An 11,882-nucleotide genomic window follows, 5' to 3' on the forward strand; every position below is an offset into this window, starting at 1 on the left:
CCCCCCCCGAGTTATTTACTAAACAAACACACAGGTTCCCCCGACATTTCCTTCCCCCGAGTTATACAGGGAACTCTGAGTATCACTCATGTATTATAAGGGATAATGTACCCCCTACTGTAAATGATAAGGATATTAGCAGTCACTGAGGGGTTCTGTGCCCCCCATATAAAGGCACAAGGCTGCAGGCTGAGTTATACAGGGAACTCTGAGTATCACTCATGTATTATAAGGGATAATGTACCCCCTACTGTAAATGATAAGGATATTAGCAGTCACTGAGGGGTTCTGTACCCATATAAAGGCACAAGGCTGCAGGCTGAGTTATACAGGGAACTCTGAGTATCACTCATGTATTATAAGGGATAATGTACCCCCTACTGTAAATGATAAGGATATTAGCAGTCACTGAGGGGTTCTGTGCCCCCCATATAAAGGCACAAGGCTGCAGGCTGAGTTATACAGGGAACTCTGAGTATCACTCATGTATTATAAGGGATAATGTACCCCCTACTGTAAATGATAAGGATATTAGCAGTCACTGAGGAATCTATAATCTGGAAATGGAAGAGAGAAGCTCTGGATACAGGTGGGTACTTTGCGCGGGGTCATGGGGGTAAATCCCTCGGTGACACTGAATCCAGTGGGAATATTGTGACCCGGTGATATTGGTACAAAGGGCAGTGAGAGACGGGGGCAGGGGGTACAGCGGGTACAGGGGGTAGGTGGGGCATTGGGTGGAATATACCATTCCCGGGGGTTTTCCCCTCAGTGCCCAGTTATGGCCAATGGGACTTTCAGGAATTCCCTGGGTTTGTTCTTACTATTCCCTGAGGAGGGGATCAGCCCTGGAACTTCCCATCTGCCCCTAACCCCCCGCCTGTCTATACACTGATGTACATGATATCAGCTCTATGGCCCCTAACCCCCCGCCTGTCTATACACTGATGTACATGATATCAGCTCTATGGCCCCTAACCCCCGCCTGTCTATACACTGATGAACATGATATCAGCTCTATGGCCCCTAACCCCCCGCCTGTCTATACACTGATGTACATGATATCAGCTCTATGGCCCCTAACCCCCCGCCTGTCTATACACTGATGAACATGATATCAGCTCTATGGCCCCTAACCCCCCGCCTGTCTATACACTGATGTACATGATATCAGCTCTATGGCCCCTAACCCCCCGCCTGTCTATACACTGATGAACATGATATCAGCTCTATGGCCCCTAACCCCCCGCCTGTCTATACACTGATGTACATGATATCAGCTCTATGGCCCCTAACCCCCCGCCTGTCTATACACTGATGAACATGATATCAGCTCTATGGCCCCTAACCCCCCGCCTGTCTATACACTGATGTACATGATATCAGCTCTATGGCCCCTAACCCCCCGCCTGTCTATACACTGATGAACATGATATCAGCTCTATGGCCCCTAACCCCCCGCCTGTCTATACACTGATGAACATGATATCAGCTCTATGGTATCAGGATCAAGCAGAAGGTGGGATGTTGTTCAACTACACAAGCTCAGCAGCCAATGGCAATGCATACAGGACAGAGGGGGCAGGAGAGGGGCCGGGGGCATCCTGGGGCCAGAATGTGGCTCTGGTTGGGGCAGTTGGCTCAGGGCATGTATCAGGGGGGCAATAACGCCCCAGTGTGGCCCCAGGAATATTTCCCTGGCAACCGATGTTCTCAGCAGTTTCAAGGCTGCGACTCAATCCCCATCAATTATTCAGACAGTCGGAACCTGCAGTGTAAGGGGAGATCCTGCCTTAAAGGGAAAGTATCCCTGTAATTTATATTTTATACAGAAATTGCCCCACAGGGGTTTAACCCTTCAAACACAAAGGAGAAGACACAGAGCAACCGACCAAACTGTTAATATATTGAGATTGGGCAGAAACACGGGGGGGCACAGGGGATGGGGGCGGCCAATCAGAGGAGGGTGTGGGGTCCCATGGGAAATGAAGGAACAGGACCGGACTCAGGATATGGGACCCAGATAGTGAGATACTGGGAGAGATAATGAGAGCAGGGAAAGGCTCAGTAACAGTAATGCCCCCCCCCCCCCCATGATAATGTACAAAGGGAAATTACACCCACACACTGGGGGGGGGACAGGGCAGCATTGGGGCGACTGGCTGGTTCTTATATGATCCACATGCCCCCCCCCCCCCCCCCAAGACTGTGTATCCAGGTTAATCCATAAAGGACTGAAGCAAACCAACTGGCAAGGAAAGGGTTAAACAGAGTATCATTTAATCAGTCCTGCCCCATTGTACCCCACTTACCCTGGGGGGGGGGGCATCTCTTTGCCCCCAAATCCCATTACCTGCGGGGGCTGAGCTGCTGGTCCCACAGCCACACTTGCTGGGATGGGGGGGGGGGGACACACGGCTCTGATAGGCTGGGGGGGCTGTTTATGTCTATAGTCTGGCCAATCAGAGCCTCACATTAACCCCCCCAGGCTGCTGTTAAGGCTGAGAGCAACTGCCCCTGCCTGCACCCCAGTGGGTCAATTTGATAATGAAATAAGAGAGTGAAGGTGCCCCCCCCATGGGCAGATGTAGGTGCCAATTCAGGTCCTTCAAACGGATTCAGCAGCTTATCTGCCCCTGTATGGGCCCCCGACTGGCCAACTGGCCAATATCGAAAATATGCTCCGACTTCTCCCCTTTATTGAATGTGATCGTTTGGCCCTCGGGCCGGATATCGGCACCCAGTGTGGGTCTCAGGGAGAAGCTCCGCTCGTTTGGGGACCTCGTATTTGTATCTTTATCCTCATCACCCGGAGGGTTAGTTCCCCTTTAATCTCTGCCTCCAATGGATTTCACCTGAAGGCCGTCTCTCTGTGTCCAACCTTTCCTCCTCTTCAATTGGATTCTATTCAAGGCAATTTATAAATATTACAGCCCCCCCCCCCCCCGTCTCAGTCTGAGTCTCTCCCTGTCTCTCAGTCTCTCTCAGCCTCTGTCTCAGTCTGAGTCTCTCCCTGTCTCTCAGTCTCTCTCAGCCTCTGTCTCAGTCTGAGTCTCTCCCTGTCTCTCAGTCTCTCTCAGCCTCTGTCTCAGTCTCTCTCAGCCTCTGTCTCAGTCTGAGTCTCTCCCTGTCTCTCAGTCTCTCTCAGCCTCTGTCTCAGTCTGAGTCTCTCTCTGTCTCAGTCTCTCTCAGCCTCTGTCTCAGTCTCTCTCAGCCTCTGTCTCAGTCTCTCTCAGCCTCTGTCTCAGTCTCTCTCAGCCTCTGTCTCAGTCTGAGTCTCTCCCTGTCTCTCAGTCTCTCTCAGCCTCTGTCTCAGTCTGAGTCTCTCTCTGTCTCAGTCTCTCTCAGCCTCTGTCTCAGTCTCTCTCAGCCTCTGTCTCAGTCTGAGTCTCTCCCTGTCTCTCAGTCTCTCTCAGCCTCTGTCTCAGTCTCTCTCAGCCTCTGTCTCAGTCTGAGTCTCTCCCTGTCTCTCAGTCTCTCTCAGCCTCTGTCTCAGTCTGAGTCTCTCTCTGTCTCAGTCTCTCTCAGCCTCTGTCTCAGTCTCTCTCAGCCTCTGTCTCAGTCTGAGTCTCTCTCTGTCTCAGTCTCTCTCAGCCTCTGTCTCAGTCTGAGTCTCTCCCTGTCTCTCAGTCTCTCTCAGCCTCTGTCTCAGTCTCTCTCAGCCTCTGTCTCAGTCTGAGTCTCTCTCTGTCTCAGTCTCTCTCAGCCTCTGTCTCAGTCTGAGTCTCTCTCTGTCTCAGTCTCTCTCAGCCTCTGTCTCAGTCTGAGTCTCTCTCTGTCTCAGTCTCTCTCAGCCTCTGTCTCAGTCTCTCTCAGCCTCTGTCTCAGTCTCTCTCAGCCTCTGTCTCAGTCTCTCTCAGCCTCTGTCTCAGTCTCTCTCAGCCTCTGTCTCAGTCTCTCTCAGCCTCTGTCTCAGTCTCTCTCAGCCTCTGTCTCAGCCTCTCTCAGCCTCTGTCTCAGTCTCTCTCAGCCTCTGTCTCAGTCTCTCTCAGCCTCTGTCTCAGTCTCTGTCTCAGCCTCTGTCTCAGTCTCTCTCAGCCTCTGTCTCAGTCTCTCTCAGCCTCTGTCTCAGTCTCTCTCAGCCTCTGTCTCAGTCTCTGTCTCAGTCTCTGTCTCAGTCTGAGTCTCTCTCTGTCTCTCTCAGCCTCTGTCTCAGTCTCTCTCAGCCTCTGTCTCAGTCTCTCTCAGCCTCTGTCTCAGTCTCTCTCAGCCTCTGTCTCAGCCTCTGTCTCAGTCTCTGTCTCAGTCTCTGTCTCAGTCTGAGTCTCTCTCTGTCTCTCTCAGCCTCTGTCTCAGTCTCTCTCAGCCTCTGTCTCAGTCTCTCTCAGCCTCTGTCTCAGTCTCTCTCAGCCTCTGTCTCAGTCTCTCTCAGCCTCTGTCTCAGTCTCTCTCAGCCTCTGTCTCAGTCTCTCTCAGCCTCTGTCTCAGTCTCTGTCTCAGCCTCTGTCTCAGTCTCTCTCAGCCTCTGTCTCAGTCTCTGTCTCAGGGGGTTACACAGATTTAGCCCCTGGCAGGGTATTGGGCCCCTTGGGGGGGGGGGGGATATCTGGCCAAAAATCAGAACCATGATGTGTTCATCTCCCCCCCTCAGGTCCCTATAGACCCCAATGAATTATCTGATCTGCCCAAACCAGACCCAGCGATTTGGTACCAACGCCGAGGTCCGGCCGCTCTAACACTGGGCTGGGGAGTGGGTTTGGGGGAGACATAAATAATATAATAAGGTCCTTTCTTTGGGGGGGGAGGGATGAAGGGAGACACAGTCCCACCCCTACACTGAGCCCAGTTAGATTGGGGCACTAGTCTGGGGCAGTTATATGAACTCTGCCCGATCTCTGCTGGGAGAGAAAAAGAAAAGTTCCCCAATCACTTCCAATAAATACCCTCTAGTTTTTTATGGACCTTGTGTCTTACAAAATATGAGTCGGCAGGTTCTGGGTCTCTGATCTGCACCAATTGTACCAAAAAGCATTAACTTCCCGATGTTTCAGCGATTTCTTTTTCCCTTTACTGCGCAGTCATCCTGACACCTAGTGGCCACTGATGGTCATTGCACCTTTATGTTCGCTTTCTCTTTTCCCCACTCAGCGCTCCGTCACTTTGTTATAATAATAACCTATAAATATCAGTCAGAAATGGAATATTCTCCTTCTCCCGGGCACAGACCCCGGATCTACAGACGGGTCACCGGAATTCTCCCTCCATAAAGAGGAGGGGCCAGCAGAGAGCAAAGAACTGAAAAGAAAAAATACAAGAAGAAAAATAAAGAAATAATATTGCACTTTTGATATAATGAAACCAACAGCATAAAGTATATACAGTATATACTACACCAGAGCCATGAATATGCTTAGTGATGTCATTTTTGTCACATGACTCACTGGAATATGTGTAATGAATAATGAATCCCCTGTTTTAATATATAAGGATATTAGGTGTCCCCTAGGGTTCTGCCTTTGGTCTTGTGTGTTTATATGTTCATGAAACTCCTCCTTGACTTATAATAACCTTATATATAACAATGGGGGGTACATTATTCGCTATATATATATATATGTAGATACATCAGTGCAGGATGATACAACCCCCCCCCCCCCCCCCCTAGTTTAATCCCAGTTGTAATGTAGGGTTATAATTACTAACATTCTACATTAATTATTCTCATCATAAAAAAAGTGCAATAAAAGAGCAGATAAAAGCCAAGAAATGAATAAGACAAAACACACAAAAGACACAGAGCGATAGTGACACCTAGTGGAATCTAAGGAAACTACACCGAGAGCAGCACTGCTGAGAATTAACTGATTCAAAGGGTCAGTTCACCATAAAGTTAACTTTATATTATAGAATGGTCAATACTTAGCAACTTTTCAATTGGTCTTCATTTTGTTTTATTTCCTATAGTTTTTGAATAATTTGCCTTCTTTTTCTGGACAATACACAGCTTTAAAATGGGGGTCACTGACCCCGGCAGCCAAAAATGAGGCTCCAGTTTTATTGTTATTGTTACTTTTTACTCCTTATCTTTCTATTCAGCCCCTCCCCTATTCATATACCCGTCTCATTCAAACCACTGCCCGGTTGCTAGGGTAAATTAGACCCTAGCAACCATATTGCTCCTGTAAATCCAAACTGGAAAACAGTTGAACAAAAAGTTAAATAGGTAAGAAAGAAACATTGAAAATAAAAAATGAAGACCAATTGCAAATTGACTCTGAATTTCAATCTCTATTTCTTACTAAAAGTTAATTATAAGGTGAACGACCCCTTTGACAGATTTTATTTGCTGGCGCTGATTGGTTCCTGGCATTGATATTGGAAACACAAGATTGGGGGGTGACTTTGTTGTGCCCTGACATAATAATGGGGTGACTCTGGGGCTTGGCTGATTAAGGGGTTACACTTGGGTTTTTTCTCAGCTTGTGACCTGGAATAATTGCTGTTAATTGACTTTGCCCAGTGAGGGGCCCGTGGTGGAAGTGCCCCCAATGCACTTATGGAGTGAGGGCAATGGGGCAGTTGGAGGAAAACCTGCCTTTTTGAAATGATTCCCCCCAATTCCCCCCATTCCCTGCAGCCCCTGGCACCAAGTTGGGCACAGATCCCTTTTAAATGATATATTTTTCATTTATTTGTTTTAAAACCATTGTTCAGAGTAATTCTTACTGCCCCCAATTTATATGTTGACCCCCCCAGTCTGGGCACGGCACCCCACTAACACACATGAAATAAAAAGACCCCTGGCGCTGGCACTGCCAATGGGCAATAGTCTGGCTTCCTACCCCCCTGCCCAGGTGTTGCGCCCAGAAACCGCTCCAAATTCCGCTGCCATTTTGTCACATTAACAATAACCCGTGGGCTGGGCGTGTAACTATAGCGGAAGCAGTCGGAGGGGGGGGGGGGGCCCGGGGGGCCGGACTGTGGGTTTCACATTAATCCGCCCTCCCCAGTCAGGAACATGTAACTAAGGAGGCAGCGGGAAGGCCGGGTCCCTCTGAAGACTTTTTCTTGCTGGGGGGCCAAGCTCCCCCCCATAAGATGTTTTCATGCCCCCACACAATCCATGTCTGCATCACTGTGCAACACAATTGGGCCCCCCCTAAACACATGGTCCTTGTAAGGTAGATAAATAGATTCCTAGTATACAAGCCCCTCCCTGCAACCTTTGTTGTGACTGTTTTGCTAGCAGAAGCCCATTAGGCAACAGACTGGGGCAGCGTGGGCACAGACATGGCAGTACTATGGTTGGCACACACAGGGGGTCTGCAGGGCACAAACTGAATACTAAAGTAACACAGAGGAGTTTGTGGGATTATAGTTGGCAATTAAAGGGGAACTAAAGCTTAAAAAATGACCAGATATTGGTATTACTGATACTGACACAAACATAATGTACCAACCATATGGTTTCTCTGTCCCTGACCCCCCCTCTATGGGTTCCCCCTCCTTGTATTCATCATTATGCACTGAACCCTAAATTAAGTTGGGGGGCAATAACATTTGGGATCATTACGAGGGGGAAGGAAAGTGTTTGAGGGGCCACACAACTCGGGGTGCACTGAATTCAGGGTTCAGCTGAAGCCCAGCTCCTTATGGGGACATATGGGGGGGGGGGGGGCAGCGAATAAATAGAGACAAAATGGAAACAACGGTTATTGGAGAACAAGGCGGAACCTTCCGCGGGTAAAATGGAACATTCAGGGATTATTTTCCCATCTGATCCATAGAAACCTCATTCCCTTCGCTGAGTCTGTCAGTAACTTGGGTGAATTTCTCCTTTAATTCACTGGGAAGAGTTGACTTTGAAAAAAATACAATTTTCCCATTTCTTCCACTTTGTTTTTTTTTTCGGATCAAACAGAAAATTGATCTTTTTTTCCCTGGAAAAACAAAGGAATTTGCCAGAAACTGAATTCTTTTTTTTTTTTTTAAAAAGGTTTTTTTCATTTTCTTAACAAACACAACATAAAAGCACATTCACATATACAATATACAGTGCCGTGACCATAGGCTTAGTCTGAGCTGGTTACATACCCCTGGCCAGGTATGTCAGCTTGATGAGGGGGAGCCTAGAGTGGAGCGGTTGTGTCCATTGATGGAGATCAGGGGGGGCTCATCCACTTCATTGCAATCACCTTTTTAGTATAAAAGTACAGTGATCTGAGCAGTATTCTGGTTCTGTTCCGGGGGGGACTAGGGCGCCAATAAGGCCTACGAGACTTCTGGGGATAGAATTCCCGGCAGGGGGATTTGCTCAAGTGTTTAGTTACCTCTGTCCAATATTTGAGTATTGTGGGGCAGGTCCATATTAAGTGGAAAAACCCGGCCTCGGTTAGTGCTGGGCGGTATGACCAAAAATTTATATCACGGTATTTTTCAAAATTATATCGGTATCATGGTATTTGACGGTATTTTTTTTTCCCCATGCATGATTAGGTGACCACCCCAAACACCCCCCCCGCCACCCCCCCATCCGCACGCAAGCCCCTCCCACCCCACCCCAAACACCCCCCCATCCCCTTCACATAAATATAACCCCCCACCCCAAACACCCTCCCATCCCCTTCACATAAATATAACCCCCCACCCCAAACACCCCCCCATCCCCTTCACATAAATATAACCTCCCACCCCAAACACCCCCCCATCCCCTTCACATAAATATAACCCCCCACCCCACCCCAAACACCCCCCATCCCCTTCACATAAATATAACCCCCCACCCCACCCCAAACACCCCCCCATCCCCTTCACATAAATATAACCCCCCACCCCAAACACCCCCCCATCCCCTTCACATAAATATAACCCCCCACCCCAAACACCCCCCCATCCCCATCACATAAATATAACCCCCCACCCCAAACACCCCCCATCCCCTTCACATAAATATAACCCCCCACCCCAAACACCCCCCCATCCCCTTCACATAAATATAACCCCCCACCCCAAACACCCCCCATCCCCATCACATAAATATAACCCCCCACCCCACCCCAAACACCCCCCCATCCCCATCACATAAATATAACCCCCCACCCCACCCCAAACACCCCCCCATCCCCATCACATAAATATAACCCCCCACCCACCCCAAACACCCCCCATCCCCATCACATAATATAACCCCCCACCCCACCCCAAACACCCCCCATCCCCATCACATAAATATAACCCCCCACCCCAAACACCCCCCCATCCCTTCACATAAATATAACCCCCCACCCCACCCCAAACACCCCCCATCCCCATCACATAAATATAACCCCCCACCCCACCCCAAACACCCCCCCATCCCCATCACATAAATATAACCCCCACCCCACCCCAAACACCCCCCCATCCCCATCACATAAATATAACACCCCACCCCAAACACCCCCCCATCCCCATCACATAAATATAACCCCCCACCCCACCCCAAACACCCCCCATCCCCTTCACATAAATATAACCCCCCACCCCACCCCAAACACCCCCCATCCCCATCACATAAATATAACCCCCCACCCCACCCCAAACACCCCCCATCCCCTTCACATAAAATATAATTACTGGCCAGGCAGCCGCAGGCCCCCCCCCCGACAGCTCACATTGGTATCGGACTCTGAATGATGCCCCCTAGTGATGGCGCTGACGTCACGCGCGCACCCGGAAGTATTTGGAAAAATTGCCAGGAAGCGCGCACACCGGTATGGGGGTATGTAAAAAATTTATATCGTTTTTTTTTTAAAAAACGGTGTTCGGTTTTTAGCGGTATACCGCCCAGCACTAGGCGCATGGGAGTAATGTATGTTCTATGTATTATCTCAAATTGAATCATCTTGTCCTGGATATCAGAAAGCTGTATAGGTCACTTGTTACTTCATCCCACTCATCATCCTCAAATGGGGTCCCAACAGTTGGCAAGAGCATTTTATATACTTCACATATCAACTTTTTGGGATTTGGGCAGAAACTGAATTCTTTTTAAAGGTTTTTCACATGTTTTCCGGGGTTCCATTGAGCAGCAGGAAAGAGGGTGAACCCCCAAACTCACCTATTGAGAAACTGGGGGGAGTCAGTTGGTCCTAAATATATCAATGTATTTCATTACTTATTGCCCAAAAATACACTCTCGGGGTCAGACTGGGGGTGCAGGGCTGGGGCTACTGCCTCAGGGGCTCTTGCACCCCAATTGGCCCCCACCAATCCCCTCCCCTGAGCGCACGTAAATTAAACATAACTTCTATCCGTCGGGGGGGGAGAAACCGGTGGCTTGGGGGGGGGGTTTCCCGGTGCCCCCGAGGCCCAATCCAACCCTATTTGTCCCTTTTGCCCCTCATCAATACCCGTATGTAAAAAGAAAAGCATTAAGTTAACCCAGTAACCCATAGCAACCAATAAGATGTTTGCTTTTAAACAAGTGACCAGTAAACGCTGCCCGCTGATTGGTTGCTATGGGTAACTGCTCCTGGGCCTTTTATTTCATACCCCCCATTGTGGCTTCATCTCAGACACTTTGATTCTGTCTAAACTCAACTTTATATTAACGGTTTCTATTCTGAATGTAAAAAATGTCCTTATATAAAGGGAAAAGGGACCAACACTGTACGGACGGGGCCCATAAACCCCTATAGGGACTAAAGCAAATGTCAAATCAGACAAAACTTCATAAAAATGTTTTTTTTTTTAGTTATTACAAATGACAGAGAGTCAAGTTATATAGAAAGTTATGTGGCAATTCCCTCCCTGAATCTCATTAAATCTGAAGTTTCTGACCCCAGAGAGAAAACTATTGCTTATTGGCAGATTCAGCGCTAATTTCACCAGTTATTTGTTAAAGGGAAACTAAACCCTGCGGCACAGCGCGGCTCAACCCAACGTTACTTGGCTGTTGCCGGACTACAAATCCCAGAATAATGTAACATATAATGAAGGGTGAGGCATGCTGGGAGCTGTAGTCCAGCAACATCAGGGCTGTATTCTTAAAGCAATATTGTCCAATAAAACTTTCCCCCAAATCCTCCAATGAGAATCCCAGCTGATGTGAGTAAATCCGGCTCCCTGTTCTCTGTTCCTGCAATTGGAGTTGGGAGCAATAAGCACAGTTTCCCAGCACTGAACAAGTCTGTCCCTTTATCCCCATGTCTGATTCCTGTGCCATATAATGACGGGAAAATGCCATCATTATCTCTATATGTAAGGTACCAGCAAGGGGCCGGACACAGGGAATCAGCATTCTCATTGGTCACTTCTTCTGCATCTATAATGAAGTTATTTATCAGTTGAATTCTCATTGGTGAATTTTCTTGCATCTATAATTGTTTTTTGGCAACTTCTATAGCAACACTAGGGGGCGCCGTGGGGCAGCGTTATTGTAGGATTTACATCCCCTTTAACTCCTCTTTTTCAGATCTGAGAAATATCTCATCTCTGTGTTATTAAGGCTGATTCACTGCTGAATACCCTGCGGGTCTAAGAAAGAGTCAATAAAAATACTATAAGAATAGAATATAAAAAATAAAAATCCATAAATGCCCCTCGGGCAGAAGGAGAGACATGTGGATGCAATTAAATGCGGGTGCTCCCCACACTACACAGTGATGATTTGTTGTTTTTTTTTGTTTGTTTGTTTTTTCCCTTTTGCCCCGGGGGAATTAGGGAAGATGTGGGGCTACACGCTGCTCCTTGTGGATGAAGGTGGTATAACAGCGAATGTTCTCCAGTAGCACCAATAGCACCAGTAGCACCAGTAGCACCAATAGCACCAGTAGCACCAATAGCACCAGTAGCACCAGTAGCACCAATAGCACCAGTAGCACCAGTAGCACCAGTAGCACCAATAGCACCAGTAGCACCAATAGCACCAGTAGCACCAGTAGCACCAATAGCACCAGTAG

Source organism: Xenopus tropicalis, chromosome 4 (assembly GCF_000004195.4).
Source record: "Xenopus tropicalis strain Nigerian chromosome 4, UCB_Xtro_10.0, whole genome shotgun sequence".
Lineage (NCBI taxonomy): Eukaryota > Metazoa > Chordata > Amphibia > Anura > Pipidae > Xenopus > Xenopus tropicalis.